Source organism: Saccostrea cucullata, unplaced genomic scaffold (genome assembly GCF_032062105.1).
Source record: "Saccostrea cucullata isolate Sc308-1 unplaced genomic scaffold, CSIRO_AGI_Scuc_v1 ctg6376, whole genome shotgun sequence".
Classification (NCBI taxonomy): Eukaryota; Metazoa; Mollusca; class Bivalvia; order Ostreida; family Ostreidae; genus Saccostrea; species Saccostrea cuccullata.
The window spans coordinates 1-19,272 of record NW_026927877.1 but is presented as its reverse complement, the minus strand read 5'-3'; the positions used below and the strand labels follow the sequence as shown (position 1 = coordinate 19,272).

At 37.2% G+C, this 19,272-nt stretch overlaps 1 pseudogene; it reads right to left on the bottom strand.

Annotated features, from left to right (window-relative positions):
- Nucleotides 1-3,882: 3,882 nt before the first annotated feature.
- LOC134275743 (uncharacterized) lies at nucleotides 3,883-17,896 on the bottom strand (annotated as a pseudogene).
- Nucleotides 17,897-19,272: the final 1,376 nt, after the last annotated feature.

The window sequence follows — 19,272 nt, the reverse complement described above, 5'->3', positions numbered from 1 at the left end:
TAGGTCTCATCCTGTAGAAATATTTATTCTATATTAAATTATTATTATGCTTTTTTCTTAAAAGGGCAAAAGAAAAAGTTACAAGCTCTGTCTGGGTTACAATACAACAAAGTCAGGAGCTCACAAGAGGGTTACTAATTGACCCCAAAATGTTTGTATCTAATGACCAGGAAGAGAATCTTGCGGGAATTTAAAAAAGACGAAGAGGCTCACATGAGCCTGCCTGGGATGGAGCTCCACTTCGCCTGACAAGAACCATGATCCACTACCAGGTCAGAGGATGCAATCTGTACCTCTACCATCAGACTACAGAGGTCAAGGCCCAGGTTAGAGGTACAGGAGACTGTGTCATTCTGAGTGAGGAGGCTGCTGAAGTCTGAGATGAAATCTCAATGGAGCTCAGGTACAGGGCGTTCACGAGATACGGGAAGCAATCGGCAAAAGGGTGAGACACGAGAGATGGTAGACGTCGGCAAATGGGAAAATTAACGTGAGTGGGAAGGGCCAGATCCAGGAGGGGGGGTGGTCGCCAAGCCTGGTTAATACATCACCATAGCAACCAACCCCACCCCTAGCAACCCAGTGCTCGATATTTTGTCCTACGTAATTGTAGAGGCTCAGGTACTTGAACTCCAGCCTATTTGTCAACCTACTTTAATGTTTGATGTGAATGATATTCCAGCACAGAAACTACTAAAGGAATTTTATCTGAAGACAATGCAAGACAGAATCATGGAGTTCCATGTTAATAAATGTCAGACAAATAAGCTAAGAGAATATGACAGGAAAGAGGATAGTGCTGCGTTAGGTCCATCTCCGCAACAAACATTAGACACAAGAAGTGTTCATTCTACAAACTCTCTGGACAAAAGTAACACTCAATCTTCAAACTCACAGGAAATGAGTAATTTAAACTCACAGGGGATAGGTTAGTTTCAAATCTGAATTGGAATATAACAAATGCTCAATATCCAAACCCACAGGTACATGAGTAACATCTTTAATCTACAAACCACAGGACATGAGTAACACTCTGCAGCTCTACAAACCCACAGGACATGAGTAACACTCAGCTCTACAAACTCACAAGACACAAATAAGACTCATTCTCTGATCTCACAGGATCTCAGAGCAGGAAGTCATGTACCAAATGGATCTGCCTCCACCTGCATGTCTTTGGACACAGAATTGGAAAACAACTTGAAGAAGTCTGCTTGAGAGAGAAGTCAAATCAGAGTTTGGTGTGTCCACGTGTTAGATGCTGTCGTTATGTACAAGCCACCACACTAGGTATCAGTGGAAAACACATAATCTAATATGTGGAACTCAGCGATTTGTCCTTAAAAATTGGTATTTTATTCTAGCGAGATGTAATTTTAGGGATTTAAAAAAGCTCACTCTGAGGAAGCTTTTAGTAATAAGACAATTGTTTAGTTTGCATTTTCAAATTTAAATATCTTTGCAGCCTGGCTATAAATGCCAAAATTACTGACTAAAAATTCTGCATATACAGTTTTTCGCTCCCACCCAGCCAAAAGCTCAAGTGAGCTTTTCTGATATTAAAATTTGTCCGTTGTTGTTGTCGTCGTGGTCGTCGTTGTTGTAAACTTTTCACATTTTCATCTTGCTCATGAACCAATGGGGTGAATTTCTACTAAAACTCAACAAAGTATTCTTTGGGTAAGGGGATCAGGTTTGTTCAAAAGAGGAGCCACAACCTTTTCCAGGGGAGATAATTATGAATTAAAGAAAAAATCAATGGTATTTTTAAAAAATTCTTCTTTTCATACTTATGGCTAGGGAAAGATGAGCTCATGTGAATCATCCTCAGGTAGCTGCAGATTTAAAATTTGTTTGAAATCCTGACCTCCGGGGAGGCGGGCCATGGTTTATTAAAGTTTTACATAGGAATATATAGGACAATTCTTTAAAAATCTTCTTAAGAACCACTGGGCCAGAGGAAGATGGAACTCATGTGGAATAATCATCAGGTAGCTACACTTTAGTTTCCTGTTTTATTATTGTACCTTGGGGGGGGGGGAGATTTCTTATATGGCCTATCAAATTTTTACATAAGAATATATAAGGAAACTTTTAAATCTTTCTTTTCAAGTACTTCAGGTTAGCTTATATTTTAGGGAATCATCTTTATAGTGTAGATCTAGTTTGCTTGAAACCTCATCTTTGGGGGGGGTTAAATTTAAAGCCCCCACCCAACTCTTTCAAACTTTCAGTTCTGATCTGGATACGTGCTTTCCTAAAGCCAATTGCTCACATAAGTCAATGTAGCCCCTGGGCCTCGGTTTTAGCATTATTGTAACTACTGTACAATTTTCTCTTATTTTTTGGAGTATTTTTTATCACAAAAGGGTTCTTTATATTAAGTTTGAACAATAAAAATTTGCAAATGCAGAGTTGTTCAAAATGCAAATTTAAAACTCATTTCAGGCACTTCAAATATGTCGTATCCAGAAATTTCATTCGCCAGTGATGCTTATTTTAAATTATGTGGAAATCAATTGTTGCATATAATTAGAAATCTACAGTATTTTGATTTTTTGAGTGTAGATGTAACAAACTGTACAGGTTTGCAGGAATAAAATTTTATCTACGAAATTTATACACCTGAAAGTTTTTGTTCTTCACCTGAAAAAATAAAATTCAATTTGGAAAGGCATCAAAAGTTGATTTTCTTTTTCAATATTTGTTCAAGATTTTTTTTCAATTTTAAGCTCACTCACCACATCAGTCCTTTGGTGTTTGAGTGTAAAGATGCTCAGGTCTCCTCTGTTGTTCACAAACCCCTGCACAGTCTTTTTAGAGGTCAGCTGGGCACCACAAGGGTTAGTACATATGTCTAGTTCTCAGTACAGCGACACAAAACCTTGATGGACCTTGATACAGCTTTCCTCATCAGCATTATAGACGCCATTAGATACAGGTTAGCCCAATAACTGATGGCAAAAGAAATATTAGATGCATTAAACACAGGTCAGTTAAATAATTGACATTTTTAAATCACACGGGAAATAACTTTTACTATAAATATTATGACAAAAACACCATGGAACGGGAACTCTTTGATGTGCAATGTATATATCTTTTTAAGTAACTGTGTCCTATGAATTACTGTGTTGATTAATTTTACTCGTTTGATGTTATCTTAACCTTTTATAATTTTTCTTCAATGACCTTGTTCAGAAGAGTGTCCTTGAGGTCATGAACTGTATGTTTGGTAAATACAGCCTTGACGTCCTTAAGGTGGCCTTGACCTGTTTGACCTCTGTGTTCCATAACCAGCATATCCTGCCACAGTTATCAGGTGTGTGTCACCATCCACCATTTTGTAGTCATAACACAAGAGCACATTACACAAACCAATCTGTAGTCACAGCACAAGAACACTTTACATGCACCAATCTGTAGTCACAGCACAAAAGCACTTTACACAAACCAATCTGTAGTCACAGCACAATACCACTTTACATCCACCAAACTGTAGTCATAACACAAGAGCACATTTTACATCCACCAAACTGTAGTCATAACACAAGAGCACATTTTACATCCACCAATCTGTAGTTATAACACAAACAATACTATTGCCTAGCAAATAAATAATTTATGGCACCTCATGCATTTAGTAAAACGTAATTATTTAACATAACATTCTTTCAAACTTAACAAGCTATTATATAATAATTAAATGTTATTGTTTTCATACATGACCTGAAGTGATTTAAATCACAAAAGGTTCTGATTTGTAGAAGTCACCAAAAAAAAAAAATTAAAATAGATAACAGATTAGTTTCAGACACCTCATTGGAATGGTCTCCTTCACACACACCCTCTACCCCCCTATTTTTTGTGTATGGGGGGGGGGTGGAGGGTCATGTAAGATCTGAAGAGATGGGTTTATTATTCTACAGACAGTCAGGGTGTTGAGGGACATTTCATTCTATGGGGGTGATGTCACTCACAACCCTGTGAAGTTCCTGTATTGCTGGTACGTCTGTTTGTAAAACACCTGATAATTTTGATATAATCCCCTTTGCCTCCTTCAGAAATGTGGACTCTGTCATAAAAAAAGACGAAATTTGGAAGAAAGAAACACAGAGATTAATTATAAGTTCTTCTGAACATATGTAAAGTGGTCTTGTGCTATGACTATAGATAAGTGGATGTAATGTGCTCTTGTGCTGTGACTACAGATTGGTGGATATAAAGTGCTCTAGTGCTGTGACTACAGATTGCTCTTGTGCTGTGACTATAGATGGGTGGATGTAATGTGCTCTAGTGCTATGACTACAGATTGGTGGATAAAAAGTGCTCTTGTGCTGTAACTACACATTGGTGGATGTAAAGTGCTCTTGTGCTGTAACTACACATTGGTGAATGTAAAGTGCTCTTGTGTTATGACTACAGATTGGTGAATATAAAGTGCTCTTGTGATGTGACTACAGATTGGTGGATGTAATGTGCTCTTGTGCTGTGACTACAGATTGATGGATGTTAAGTGCTCTTGTGCTGTAACTACACATTGGTGGATGTAAAGTGCTCTTGTGCTGTGACTACAGATTGGTGGATGGTAAGACACACCTGATAACTGGGGCAGGATATGCTGGTTCTGGAACACAGAGGTCAAACAGGTCAAGGCCACCTTCAGGACATCAAGGCTGTATTTACCAAACATGCAGTTCATGACCTCAAGGACACTCTTCTGAACAAGGTCATGAAAGAGAGACCTAAAAAGGTTAGATAGGTTAACATTGAAACGGTTAAAATTAACCAACACAGTAATGCACAAGACACAGTTACTTTAAAAAAAGAAATTATACATTGCACATCGAAGAGTTCCAGTTCCATGGCGTTTTTATCGTATTACTTTATAAAAAGAGTAATTTCCCCTTTGATTTAAAAATGTCAATTATTTGACTGACCTGTGTTTAATGCATCTCATATTTCTTTTGCCATCAGTTATTGGACTAACCTGTATATGTTGGCCTCAGTTATTGGACTACCCTGTATATGAAGGCATCAGATATTGGATTATAACCTGTATCTGATGACATCAGTTATTGGACTAACCTGTTTATGTTGGCATCATTTTTGGACTAACCTGTATATGTTGGCATCAGTTAGGAAATACTTGTACATGTATGTGATGGCATCAGTTTTTGGACTACTGTAAACCAACTTTTATTCGCGTCATTTTGTATTCTCGATTTGTCAGTTAAAAATCAATTTGCAACGATTAATTTCCGTGACTGAGGAAACATTCTCTACAAATGCTTCGCAAAATGAATGGTTCGCAGGGTTTAATATTTGCGAATTAAAGTAGATCGCGGTACTCACGGATATTTCTCGCACGCGAATAAAAACTGGTTCACAATTACCTATATTTACATTCACTGTGAAATTGATTTGAAAAACATTTTCGTGTATACTCACGCCTAGAAATATACATGGAGAAACGTGCGTTACCGTGACGTCACAATGAGACTGCAGCGACGTTAGTAAAATTCAATAATATAAGACAGCGAGAAATTCAAATATTGAGTATATTTCAGTTGCCTCCAAGCAGGTAAAATGTAAATATAAGCTAGCGCGCTTCATAAAATATGCCTCTGTGACAAGTCTGTGTGATTCACACACCAATAACTCACACAAAACTAAAAAGCATTCCTTAAGTATATGTTGGCATGTACTTGTATCCGATGGCATCAGTAATTGGGCTAACCTGTATCTGATGTTTTCATTTATTGGACTAACCTGTATCTAATGGCATCTATAATGCTGATGAGGAAAGCTGTATCAAGGTCCATCAAGGTTTTACTGTCACTGTACTGAGATTTGACATATGCCTGTAACCCTTGTGGTGCCCCACTGACGTCTAAAAGACTGTGCAGGGGTTTGTCAATGACAGAGAGAGCCTGAGCATCTTTACCTTCAAACACCAAAGAGCTGATGTGGTGAGTCACCTTAAAATTGAAAAAAAAGTGTTTGAAACAGATATTTGAAAAAAAATTGACTTTTTTAATGTCTTTTCAAAAAAAATAATGAAGTTCACTTATTTTCAGGTAATTCTGATAACCAAAACATTTAGGCATCATAAGAAATATGATTCCTGCAAACCTGTACAGTTTGTTTCATATTACACTAAAATTCAAATACTGTAGATTTCTTATTATATTCAACAAATTAATTTCCTCATAATTTCACAATAAGCATCACTTGCGAAATAAAATGACTCGCTTTTATATTCAGAGTGCTGAAATCCATTTAAATTCTATTGATCAACCGTCCAATTGCAAATTTTTATTCTCCCAGTCTGACCTTAAAGAGCCCATTTGATGATTTGCAATAAAAAGTACTTGCAAAAAATAAGAAATCTACAGTAGTTACAATAATGCTATAAATAACTATTTTTCCCACCGATACCTGTAGCCTGATGACTTTGGTACATAACGACACATCTGACAGCGAGTATCGTAACACTCCCGACTTCTGACCTGACTTCTCTCTCAAGCAGACTTCTTCACAAGTCTCTCCGACTCTTGTGTCCCGAGACACAGTGCGAGGCCAATCCATTGGTACATAATCTTCCTCCTCTGTAGAATCCTGTGAGATCAGAGAATGACTTCTCTCTCAAACAGACAGTGCTTCTTCACAAGTCTCTCTGTGAGGGTTTAGAGACCATCAGTGTTACTCAATCCTGTGGTACATAATCATCCTCCTCTGTTGTGATATCAGAGAATTGAGTCATTACTTTGTGTCTTTTGTGATTTGTAGACTGAGTGTTACTCTTGTCCTGTGAGTTTGAATTACTCATTTCCTGTGAGTTTGAAGATTGAGTGTTACTCTTGTCCAGAGAGTTTGTAGACTGAGCAATTCTTGTGTCTAATGTTTGTTGCCGAGACGGATCTAACACAGCACTATCCTCTTTCCTGTCATATTTGCTTAGCTTATTTGTCTGACATTCATTAAGAGTGGAACTCCCATCATAATTTCTATTTGTGTCTTCATTGTCTTTAGATAAAATTCGTTCAGATCCATTTTCCTCTGCTGGAATATCATTCACATCAAACATCGGGTCAGGTTGACAAATAGGCTCCGAGTTGCGTACATGACCTCTACAATTTACCGTAGGACAAAATATGGACACTGGGTTGCTAGGGGTGGGGTTGGTTGCTATGGTGATGTCTGTTTGACCACACTTGGCGACCACCTCCTGGATCTGGCCCTTCCCACTCACGTTAATTTTCATTTCCGACGTGTACCGTCTCTCTCGTGTCTCATCCTTTTCCGATTCCTTCCGTCTCATTTGGACACCCTCCTGACTTGCGACAGATTTTAATCTCAGAGCTTCAGCAGCCTCCTCACTCAGAATAACAGTCTCCTGTACCTCTAACCTGGCCTTGACCTCTGTAGTCTGAAGGTCAAGGTCAGATTCGTCCTCTGAGCTGGTCATGGAGTCCAGTGGTTCTTTGTCGGCAAAGTGGACTTTGCGATCCAGGGCAGCCATGTAACCTTTCTCTTCCGTCTTTTTTAGAATTCCCGTGGGTTCCTCTTCCTGGTCGTTAGACACAAACATTTTGGGGGTCGTTAACGTCTCTGTGAGCTCCTGATTTTCCTTGTCTTGTGTTGATGTAGATAGAGCTTGTAACTTTTTCTTTTGCCTTTTAAGAAAAATAGCATTATAAAATAAGTTAATATTAGATAAATATTTTTGAAGATTGACCTAAAATAGCCTTTAGATAAAAAAGAGAAAAAGTGAAAATTAGAAAAAGTTCCATATCCTCTCCTTAAACTTTCCTCATTAAAAGAGAAATTTCTTTCATTCATTATATAACTGTCTGTTTGTAATTAGAACATATTTTATTGACAATTTTAATCAGGCCTACGTGAACTGCGTCATTTTAGAGTAGTTGTACAGGAATCGTCGACCCTCGGTCTTCACGTCCAGGTTGTTCGGGTATTCCTGTAGTACGGACTGGATCACCGGGACAGCGTGCTGGAAGATGTGTCTCAGTAACGCGTCGTATCTCTCTACAGCTTCCCCGACCTCCGGTGAAAATTCCGTGTCTGTTGACCAAAAAAAGAAAAGATTAAATATCGTATAATAGATGTGTCTCAGTAACGCGTCGTATCTCTCTACAGCTTCCCCGACCTCCGGTGAAAATTCCAAAACAATATGCTTGCTATGTATTGACCAAAGTAAATAAAAATCTGTATAATAGATCCAGTAACACATCAGTATCTCACTACAGATCTTTCCTTTGAGATTTTCCTATTTTAACAAATTAACCAAAACAATATGCTTGCTATGTATTAAAGATTGAACCTGTTTACACAGTAAATAAAAATCTGACTATGTTTACACTGTATTAAAAAAGACCTGTTTACCTGCATTAGAGATTTTCCTTTTCCTGTATTAGAAATTGACCTGTCCACCTGTATTAGAGATTGACCTGTTTACCTGTATTAGAAATTGACCTGTCCACCTGTATTAGAGATTGACCTGTTTACCTGTATTAGAGATTGACCTGTTTACCTGTATTAGAGATTGACCTGTTTACCTGTATTAGAGATTGACCTGTTTACCTGTATTAGAGATTGACCTGTTTACCTGTTTTAGAGATTGACCTGTTTACCTGTATTAGAGATTGACCTGTTTACCTGTATTAGAGATTGACCTGTTTACCTGTATTAGAGATTGACCTGTTTACCTGTTTTGAAGATTGACCTGTTTACCTGTATTAGAGATTGACCTGTTTACCTGTATTAGAGATTGACCTGTTTACCTGTATTAAAGATTGACCTGTTTACCTGTATTAAAGATTGACCTGTTTTAGAGATTGACCTGTTTACCTGTATTAGAGATTGACCTGTTTACCTGTATTAGAGATTGACCTGTTTACCTGTATTAGAGATTGACCTGTTTACCTGTATTAAAGATTGACCTGTTTACCTGTTTTAGAAGTTGACCTGTTTTGGAGATTGACCTGTTTACCTGTTTTGAAGAATGACCTGTATTAAAGATTGACCTGTTTACCTGTTCTGGAGATTGAAATGTATTGGAGATTGACCAGTTTCTGAGATTGACCTGTTTTCTAGACTTACCTGAGGAGAGGAAGTTGTCGAGATTTTCCTGAAGGCTACAGGTGAGATTGACCAGCGTCCTACAGCCGGGGGGCACAATAAGGATGCTCTTCTGATGACGCTGAATAGATCGAAGGATCATCTCTAGGGCCGTCTCTCTCAGGGGAATCTACAAGGTCAAATAAAGGTCAAATCATACATAAATAGATCGAAGGATCATCTCTAGGGCCGTCTCTCTCAGGGGAATCTACAAGGTCAAATAAAGGTCAAATCATACATAAATAGATCAAAGGATCATCTCTAGGGCCGTCTCTCTCAGGGGAATCTACAAGGTCAAATAAAGGTCAAATCATACATAAATAGACCGAAGGATCAACTCTAGGGCCGTCTCTCTCAGGGGAATCTACAAGGTCAAATCATACATAAATAGATCGAAGGATCATCTCTAGGGCCGTCTCTCTCAGGGGAATCTACAAGGTCAAATAGAGGGCAAATCATACATAAATAGATCGAAGGATCATCTCTAGGGCCGTCTCTCTCAGGGGAATCTACAAGGTCAAATAAAGGTCAAATCATACATAAATAGATCGAAGGATCATCTCTAGGGCGTCTCTTGCACTACAAGGTCAAATAGAAAATCATACATAAATAGATGAAGGATCATCTCTAATGCCATGAATTTCACAATTTTGGTAGAGGGCTCAATGCTTATTACAATCATACCAACAGTTTGACTGCTTGATGTTCTGCAGTAAACAAGAAGATTTTTTAAGATTGAATTAATTTTAAGGGTTTTATCCGGACTCTCAGGCCCAAGGGCTAGGAGGTCATGAAAATCACAAATTTTGCATGATGCATGATGACAGACAAAAACAGATAGCAAAAGGTCATCTGAGTTTACTCAGGTGACCTAAAAACATACTAATCCAAAGTGGCCTTTCTGAAGCATGAATAATCAAGATAACCAAATACGTGGCTATTTTAAGAGAATTGTGTTACATCTTCAGCATATTTGGGGCAGTAGGAAGCTATTTTTTGAGAATTATTGAGTTACTTTTTTGGCGTGTTTTGGGCAGTAGGTAGCTATTTTTAGAGATTTGTTGGTTTACTTTTTCGGCCAGTCTTGGTCGGTAGCTGGCTATTCTGGCCAGTATGTCCAGCCCGTACTGTTGGCAAGGTGACGTCCAGATAAACGGCCATACAACCCAACACTGCTGGTCAGTTCACCATGACAACCAGGTTATCAGAAAAATGGCTGAAGGTCCGCAACAGTTGTAGGCTCAACACAACATGAGACAGGGGGTCCTGCATCAAAGAAATAATTATCATACATTAACATAAATATTCTTATGATACATGTAATAGTTTGACAGCTTGATTTTTTTTTCAATATAATTTTAAAGATTGCATTAATTTTACTGGTTTTTATCCTGACCCTCAATTTTCCAAGGGCAGGCAATGCCAAAAATTAATTGCATTTTCTTTTTATGATTGACAGACAAAAATTTCAGTAATATTTTCATCTGAGTTTCACTCATTTTGTTTGCAAGTAAAAATGGCCTAAAAAAACACATTAGGTCATCAAAGTTTCTTTCTGAAACACATTGTATCAAGATTACCAAATATGTGGCTATTTTAAGAGAATTGTTGTGTTTCTTTTTCAGCATATTTGGGGTAGTTCAGTAGCAGTCTGCTCTTTTTAGAGAATTTATTGATTTGTTACTAGCATCGCTGCAGTTGACAAGGGTTTGTGGTAGCAATTTTTAGGATTTGTTGAGTTACTTTTTTGCAGTTTTTTGGAAACAGTGTAGCTATTTTTTGAGATTTGTTGACAGTTTTTTAGCGTGTATTGGGTTGTGTAGCAGTATATTTCCATTTTTGTCAGTAGTTCCACTAGCAGTTTGACAGTTTGTGTAGGTAATTTTAGCCAATGATTTGTCTTAGTTCCACTAAATATGAAATGCCCTAGCTATTCTTACCATGATTTGTCTGAGTTTAAAAGTCTCCGGATGAATTCAAATTACAGGAATAATTTCTTGATTTCCACTAGAAAGTCTTGACATGGTTTTTGGCTATTCTTAATGATTTGTCAAAATTGTTCCACAAGTTTGAAAGATGGCATGAAATATATCTTATACAGATTTGTCTGGTAGTCTTTTTTGGCGTGTTTGGGATGGTTTGTGTAGCTATTTTTTACCATGATTTGTCTGAGTAGTTTTTCTAGCAGTCTGACAGATGGTTTGTGTAGCAGTATATCTTACCATGATTTGTCTGAGTAGTTCCCTAGCTTTCTGACAGATGGTTTGTGATAGCAGTATATCTTACCATGATTTGCCAGTAGTTCCCAAGCAGTCTGACTGGATGGTTTGTGTAGCAGTATATCTTACCATGATTTGTCTGAGTAGTTCCACTAGCAGTCTGACGGATGGTTTGTGAAGCAGTATATCTTACCATGATTTGTCTGAGTAGTTCCACTAGCAGTCTGACAGATGGTTTGTGTAGCAGTATATCTTACCATGATTTGTCTGAGTAGTTCCACTAGCAGTCTGATTGGTTTGTGAAGCAAACTTTACCATGATTTGTCTGAGTAGTTCCAAGCACTGACATGGTTTGTGAAGCAGTATATCTTACCATGATTTGTCTGAGTAGTTCCACTAGCAGTCTGACGGATGGTTTGTGTAGCAGTATATCTTACCATGATTTGTCTGAGTAGTTCCACTAGCAGTCTGACATGGTTTGTGTAGCATATATCTTACCATGATTTGTCTGAGTAGTTCCACTAGCAGTCTGACATTTTGTGAAGCTATAAACTTACCATGATTTGTCTGAGTAGTTCCACTAGCTGTCTGACGGATGGTTTGTGAAGCAGTATATCTTACCATGATTTGTCTGAGTAGTTCCACTAGCAGCCTGACGGATGGTTTGTGTAGCATTTGTCTGAGTAGTTCCACTAACAGTAAAATGGATGGTTTTGATATATTTACCATGATTTGTCTGAGTAGTTCCACTAGCAGTCTGACGGATGGTTTGTGAAGCAGTATATCTTACCATGATTTGTCTGAGTAGTTCCACTAGCAGTCTGACAGATGGTTTGTGTAGCAGTATATCTTACCATGATTTGTCTGAGTAGTTCCACTAGCAGTCTGACAGATGGTTTGTGTAGCAGTATATCTTACCATGATTTGTCTGAGTAGTTCCACTAGCAGTCTGACGGATGGTTTGTGTAGCAGTATATCTTACCATGATTTGTCTGAGTAGTTCCACTAGCAGTCTGACGGACGGTTTGTGAAGCAGTATATCTTACCATGATTTGTCTGAGTAGATCCACTAGCAGTCTGACAGATGGTTTGTGAAGCAGTATATCTTACCATGATTTGTCTGAGTCGTTCCACTAGCAGTCTGACGGGGGGTTATCTTACCATGATTTGTCTGAGTAGTTCCACTAGCAGTCTGACGGACGGTTTATGAAGCAGTATATCTTACCATGATTTGTCTGAGTAGTTCCACTAGCAGTCTGACGGATGGGTTGTGTAGCAGTATATCTTACCATGATTTGTCTGAGTAGTTCCACTAGCAGTCTGACAGATGGTTTGTGTAGCAGTATATCTTACCATGATTTGTCTGAGTAGTTCCACTAGCAGTCTGACAGATGGTTTGTGAAGCGGTCGATCTCGTTCAGACTCGGGCATCTCCTCGAGACTCTGAGATATCTCGGTGATGTACGCCACGATCACGGCGCGCTGGTAACCCGCTACCTCCTGTGTCAAAAGAGTCCAACACTTCAAACAGTGACAACAGCCACCAGGTAGTCTGACTGATTTTAATTTTACATAAATACTTGAACGAGACTAAGGTTTACTGGTGTGTACTTATAATAAAAATGTATCTTAAAGTAAAGAGTACTTGTGTACTAAGTCTAACTAAAATTGGACTAAAACTGTAGGAGTACGGTTTTGCCAGATTTCCATTTTAGTAAGCATAAAACATTTGTCAAAATCAAAAACCAATAAATTATATAACTTAGTATATCTACTTGTGTATGAAGCCTTATAGCAGGAGTAATACCGGTATTTTGAAAGGATTTCAACAAAATTTCTATTTTTAGTAACCATGCAATGCAACATTTGTCGAAATTAAAAACCAATGAACAGAATGATACATCTCACTGTAGCTTACTAATGTGCAACAAATTCTTACTGAAAACTTTTTAAAAAGAAAACGTTTTAGAGAATTTCAAAGAAAATTCTATTTTTAGTAACCAAGTCAACACTACTTGTTAAAACCAAAATCTGTAGTGAAGCATTTTGTATCTTGGTATACTCTATTTGTGAACCAAGTTATATTGCAATTTAACCAAAAGGTCGGAAGAGTCAGGTTTTGAAAGAATTTCATCAAAATTTCTCCTTTTAAGTAACCATGACAACATTTATCAAAATCAAACACCAAACTGAATGCAGAGAACTATGTATCTCACTATAGCTTACTATCATGTCTGGTCTCATTGAAATAGACCAAACCTGTAGGAGGAGTAGCTTTTTGAAATATTTTTCAAAGATATTTCTTTCTTTTTTTGTAACCAAGGCAATATTTTTGTATAAAATCCAAAATATGTAAAAAAGAGTTGTATGATCTTAGTATACTCCACATGACCCACCTGTAGGAAGGAGAAGATTTGGTCTGTGATTGCAGACGACAGTTTGGTGTCTGTATACTGGTTGATCTGTTTGGTCAGAAAGCTCGCGGCCAGGTCTGCCAGCTAGAAATCAAACAGTTAGAAACATCATCACAAAACTCGGGGATAGGATCTACAAAATCAAGGATAACATTCTATACTGGCTTACAATAGTAAATCTCATCAATGTCTGCCTAATTTAAAATTATAAAAATGTAAACATCTGATGAATTGATGTTGATCAGAAGTTTGCAGTCTATAACTCTAATACTTTAACCTTGTCTGTTGATTTGATGTTGATCAGAAGTTCAGGGTCTATAATTCTAATACTCTCACCTTCTCTGTTGATTTGATGTTGATCAGAAGTTCAGGGTCTATAATTCTAATACTCTCACTATGTCTGTTGATTTGATGTTGATCAGAATTCTAATACTCTAACCTTGTCTGTTGATTTGATGTTGATCAGAAGTTCAGTGTCTATAATTCTAATATGCTAACCTTCTCTGTTGATTTGATGTTGATCAGAAGTTCAGGGTCTATAATTCTAATACTCTAACCTTGTCTGTTGATTTGATGTTGATCAGAAGTTCAGGGTCTATAATTCTAATACTCTCACCTTGTGTGTTGATTTGATGTTGATCAGAAGTTCAGGGTCTATAATTCTAATACTCTAATCTTTTATGTTGATTTGATGTTGATCAGAAGTTCAGGGTCTATAATTCTAATACTTTAACCTTGTGTGTTGATTTGATGTTGATCAGAAGTTCACGGTCAAAAATTCTAATACTCTAACCTTGTCTGTTGATTTGATGTTGATCAGAAGTTCAGGGTCTATAATTCTAATACTCTAACCTTGTCTGTTGATTTGATGTTGATCAGAAGTTCAGGGTCTATTGATTTGATTTGATCAAAGTTCAGGGTCTATACTCTTACTCTGTTGATTTGATGTTGATCAGAAGTTCAGGGTCTATAATTCTAATACTCTCACCTTGTGTGTTGATTTGATGTTGATCACAAGTTCAGGGTCTATAATTCTAATACTCTCACCTTGCCTGTTGATTTGATGTTGATCAGAAGTTCAGGGTCTATAATTCTAATACTCTAACCTTGTCTGTTGATTTGATGTTGATCAGAAGTTCAGGGTCTATAATTCTAATACTCTAACCTTGTCTGTTGATTTGATGTTGATCAGGAGTTCAGGGTCTATAATTCTAATACTCTAACCTTGTCTGTTGATTTGATGTTGATCAGAAGTTCAGGGTCTATAATTCTAATACTCTCACCTTGTGTGTTGATTTGATGTTGATCAGAAGTTCAGGGTCTATGATTCTAATACTCTAACCTTCTCTGTTGATTTGATGTTGATCAGAAGTTCAGGGTCTATAATTCTAATATGCTAACCTTGTCTGTTGATTTGATGTTGATCAGAAGTTTAGGGTCTATAATTCTAATACTCTCACCTTGTCTGTTGATTTGATGTTGATCAGAAGTTCAGGGTCTATAATTCTAATACTCTCACCTTGTCTGTTGATTTGATGTTGATCAGGAGTTCAGGGTCTATAATTCTAATACTCTAACCTTGTCTGTTGATTTGATGTTGATCAGAAGTTCAGGGTCTATAATTCTAATACTCTAACCTTGTCTGTTGATTTGATGTTGATCAGAAGTTCAGGGTCTTTAATTCTAATACTCTAACCTTGTCTGTTGATTTTATGTTGATCAGAAGTTCAGAGTCTATAATTCTAATACTCTAACCTTGTCTGTTGATTTGATGTTGATCAGAAGTTCAGGGTCTATAATTCTAATACTCTAACCTTCTCTGTTGATTTGATGTTGATCAGAAGTTCAGGGTCTATAATTCTAATACTCTAACCTTGTCTGTTGATTTGATGTTGATCAGAAGTTCAGGGTCTATAATTCTAATACTCTAACCTTCTCTGTTGATTTGATGTTGATCAGAAGTTCAGGGTCTATAATTCTAATACTCTAACCTTGTCTGTTGATTTGATGTTGATCACAAGTTCAGGGTCTATAATTCTCTTAGTCAAACCTTGTCTGTTGATTTGATGTTGATCAGAAGTTCAGGGTCTATAATTCTAATACTCTAACCTTGTCTGTTGATTTGATGTTGATCAGGAGTTCAGGGTCTATAATTCTCTTAGTCTAACCTTGTCTGTTGATTTGATGTTGATCAGAAGTTCAGGGTCTATAATTCTAATACTCTAACCTTGTCTGTTGATTTGATGTTGATCAAAAGTTCAGGGTCTATAATTCTAATACTCTAACCTTGTCTGTTGATTTGATGTTGATCAGGAGTTCAGGGTCTATAATTCTAATACTCTAACCTTCTCTGTTGATTTGATGTTGATCAGAAGTTCAGGGTCTATAATTCTAATACTCTAACCTTGTCTGTTGATTTGATGTTGATCAGAAGTTCAGGGGTCTATAATTCTCTTAGTCTAACCTTGTCTGTTGATTTGATGTTGATCAGAAGTTCAGGGTCTATAATTCTAATACTCTAACCTTGTCTGTTGATTTGATGTTGATCAGAAGTTCAGGGTCTATGATTCTAATACTCTAACCTTGTCTGTTGATTTGATGTTGATCAGAAGTTCAGGGTCTATGATTCTAATACTCTCACCTTGTCTGTTGATTTGATGTTGATCACAAGTTCAGGGTCTATAATTCTAATACTCTAACCTTGTCTGTTGATTTGATGTTGATCACAAGTTCAGGGTCTATGATTCTAATACTCTAACCTTGTCTGTTGATTTGATGTTGATCAAAAGTTCAGGGTCTATAATTCTAATACTCAAACCTTGTCTGTTGATTTGATGTTGATCAGGAGTTCAATGTCTATGATCCTAATACTCTCACCTTGTCTGTTGATTTGATGTTGATCAGAAGTTCAGGGTCTTTGATTCTAATACTCTAACCTTGTCTGTTGATTTGATGTTGATCAGAAGTTCAGGGTCTATGATTCTAATACTCTAACCTTGTCTGTTGATTTGATGTTGATCACAAGTTCAGGGTCTATAATTCTAATACTCTAACCTTGTCTGTTGATTTGATGTTGATCAGAAGTATAGGGTCTATATATAATTCTAATACTCAAACCTTGTCTGTTGATTTGATGTTGATCACAAGTTCAGGGTCTATAATTCTAATACTCTAACCTTGTCTGTTGATTTGATGTTGATCAGAAGTTCAGGGTCTATAATTCTAATACTCTAACCTTGTCTGTTGATTTGATGTTGATCACAAGTTCAGGGTCTATAATTCTAATACTCTCACCTTGTCTGTTGATTTGATGTTGATCAGAAGTTCAGGGTCTATAATTCTAATACTCTCACCTTCTCTGTTGATTTGATGTTGATCAAAAGTTCAGGGTCTATTATTCTAATACTCTAACCTTGTGTGTTGATTTGATGTTGATCAGAAGTTCAGGGTCTATGATTCTAATACTCTAACCTTGTCTGTTGATTTGATGTTGATCAGAAGTTCAGGGTCTATATATAATTCTAATACTCGAACCTTGTCTATTGATTTGATGTTGATCAGAAGTTCATGGTCTATAATTCTCTTAGTGTAACCTTGTCTGTTGATTTGATGTTGATCAGAAGTTCAGGGTCTATGATTCTAATACTCTAACCTTGTCTGTTGATTTGATGTTGATCAGAAGTTCAGGGTCTATGATTCTAATACTCTCACCTTGTCTGTTGATTTGATGTTGATCAGAAGTTCAGGGTCTATGATTCTAATACTCTAACCTTGTCTGTTGATTTGATGTTGATCAAAAGTTCAGGGTCTATAATTCTAATACTCTCACCTTGTCTGTTGATTTGATGTTGATCAGAAGTTCAGGGTCTATAATTCTAATACTCTCACCTTGTCTGTTGATTTGATGTTGATCAGGAGTTCAGGGTCTATGATTCTAATACTCTAACCTTGCCTGTTGATTTGATGTTGATCAGAAGTTCAGGGTCTATAATTCTAATACTCTCACCTTCTCTGTTGATTTGATGTTGGTCAGGAGTTCAGGGTCTATAATTCTAATACTCTAACCTTGTCTGTTGATTTGATGTTGATCAGAAGTTCAGGGTCTATGAACGGCACTGGTGTCTTTTATTTTTCTCCTTCCTTCAGAAAAACAAGAGAAAATCCAAAGTTTAATTGAACTTTTCTTGAAATACTTTACAAAGCTTCAGTAAGCTTTTTTTTTTCATACTTTTGATGCTTTACACAATTATATACCTGTTTATGTATGCTTTTAGCTATGACATAAAATGTGTTAAGAGGGAGAAAAATATCCGTGACACTGTTGTGTAAATTGAAAAGGAATACTGAAAATAACTAGAACTGTCCAAACGGGACAAAATACCTCCTGCTGGGTTTTTCAGAAGTAAGTTCTTCCATAATAAAGAAATGTATCAAACACATATTATGAAATTTTTATTCCAGTGACCTTGAACTTCCCCAAATGACCATGGGTCAAAATCATGACACACCCCTGGGTCATGGGCAATCTTTGTGTGAAATGAAAACCTACCAAGTTTATCCATAAGAAAGATATGGACAGGACACGAATTATAAAATTTTTCTTCCAGTGACATTGAACTTCCCAAATGACCTTGGGGCAAGGTCATGACACATTCTTGGGTCATGGGCAATCTTTGTGTGAAATGAGAACCTACCAAGTTTATCCATAAACAAGAGGCCCAGGGGCCACATCGCTCACCTGAGCAATTGGCTAGGAAAAAGCACAGATGAGATCAGAATTGAAAGTATACTGGTGGGGGGGGGGGGGGAGGGAAGGAGGCTTGAATTTTACCCAGGGGGTCATGATTTGAACAAACTAGAATCTACACTACCTGAGGATGATTAATAAATAAATATCATTAAGCAATGGCTTTGAGGTATTTGAAAAGAAGATTTTAAAAGGTTTCCCTATATTCCTATGTAAAACTTTGATCGGTCATTTTGGCACCACAAAACCCCCGGGGGTCATGATTTATACAAACTTGAATCTACACTACCTGAGGATGATCCTACATGAGTTTCATCTTTCCTGGCCCAGTAGTTCTTGAGAAGAAGATTTTTAAAGACTTTTCCTATATATTCCTATGTAAAACTTGGATCAGCCATTTTGGCTCCACCCTACCCCTGGGGGTCATGATTTGTACAAAATTGAATCTACACTACCTGCGGATGATTCCAAATGAGTTTCATCTTTCCTGGCCCGGTAGTTCTTGAGAAGATTTTTCAAGATTTTTCCTATATTTTCCTTTGTAAAATTTTGATCGGCCATTTTGGCCCCACACTACCCCCAGGGGTCATGATTTGAACAAATTTGAATTTACACTACCCTAGGATGCTTCCACGTAAGTTTCAGCTTTTCTGGCCCAGTGGTTCTTGAGAAGAAGATTTTTAAAGATTTTTCTTACATATTCCTATGTAAAACTTGGATCGGCCATTTTGGCCCCACCCGACCCCCTGGG